The sequence below is a fragment of the Hylobates moloch genome, unplaced genomic scaffold (assembly GCF_009828535.3).
Source record: "Hylobates moloch isolate HMO894 unplaced genomic scaffold, HMol_V3 SCAFFOLD_7, whole genome shotgun sequence".
Classification (NCBI taxonomy): Eukaryota; Metazoa; Chordata; class Mammalia; order Primates; family Hylobatidae; genus Hylobates; species Hylobates moloch.
The window spans coordinates 43,712,085-43,713,284 of record NW_026652282.1 but is presented as its reverse complement, the minus strand read 5'-3'; positions in this window follow the sequence as shown (position 1 = coordinate 43,713,284).

The following is a 1,200-nucleotide window of genomic DNA, read 5'->3' as shown; positions in this document are numbered from 1 at the left end:
GCTCTGTCGCCCAGGCTGGAGTGCAGTGGCACGATCTCAGCTTACTGCAACCTCCACCTCCTGGGTTCAAGCGATTCTCCTGCCTCAGCCTCCCGAGTAGCTGGGATTACAGGCACCCGCCAGAACGCCCAGCTAATTTTTGTATTTTTAGTAGAGACGGCGTTTCAGTGTGTTGGCCAGGCTAGTCTTGAATTCCTGACCTCGTAATCTGCCTGCCTCGGACTCCCAAAGTGCTGGGATTACAAGTGTGAGCCACCACGCCCTGCTGAGGTAAACATTCTATATCGTGATAGGGGTAGGAGCTACTTGAGTGTATTCTTTTTTTTTTTTTTTTTTTTTAAGAGACGGAGTCTCACTCTGTTGCCCAGGCTGGAGTGCAGTGGCACGATCTCGGCTCACTGCAAGCTCCACCTCCCGGGTTCACGCCATTCTCCTGCCTCAGCCTCCCAAGTAGCTGGGACTACAGGCACCCGCCACCACGCCCGGCTAATGTTTTGTATTTTTTTAGTACAGACGGGATTTCACCATGTTAGCCGGGATGGTCTCGATCTGACCTCGTGATCCGCCAGCCTCAGCCTCCCAAAGTGCTGGGATTACAGGCGCGAACCATCACACCCGGCCAAGTGTATTCTTTTATCAGGCTGCTGTGAATTTTGATTTGTGAATTTTACCACATGTAAATTTTACCTCAAAAATGCCTGTAAACAGGCTGGGCGCGGTGGCTCACGCCCGTAATCGCAGCACTTTGGGAGGCCAGCGCGGGTGGATCACATGGTCAGGAGATCCAGACCATCCTGGCCAACATGGTGAAACCCCGTCTCCACTAAAAAAAAATACAAAAAATTGAGGCCGGGCGCGGTGGCTCACGCTTGTAATCCCAGCACTTTGGGAGGCCGAGGCGGGCAAATCACGAGGTCAGCAGATCGAGACCACGGTGAAACCCTGTCTCTACTAAAAGTACAAAAAAATTAGCCAGGTGTGGTGGCGGGCGCCTGTAGTCCCAGCTACTCGGGAGGCTGAGGCAGGAGAATGGCGTGAACCCAGGAGGCAGAGCCTGCAGTGAGCCCAGATCGCGCCACTGCACTCCAGCCAGCCTGGGCGACAGAGCAAGACTCTGTCTCAAAAAAAAAGAAAAAAAGAAAAAAAAGAAAAAGGCCTGTAAACAATGGGTTGGGTATGCTGGCTCCCACCTGCAATCTG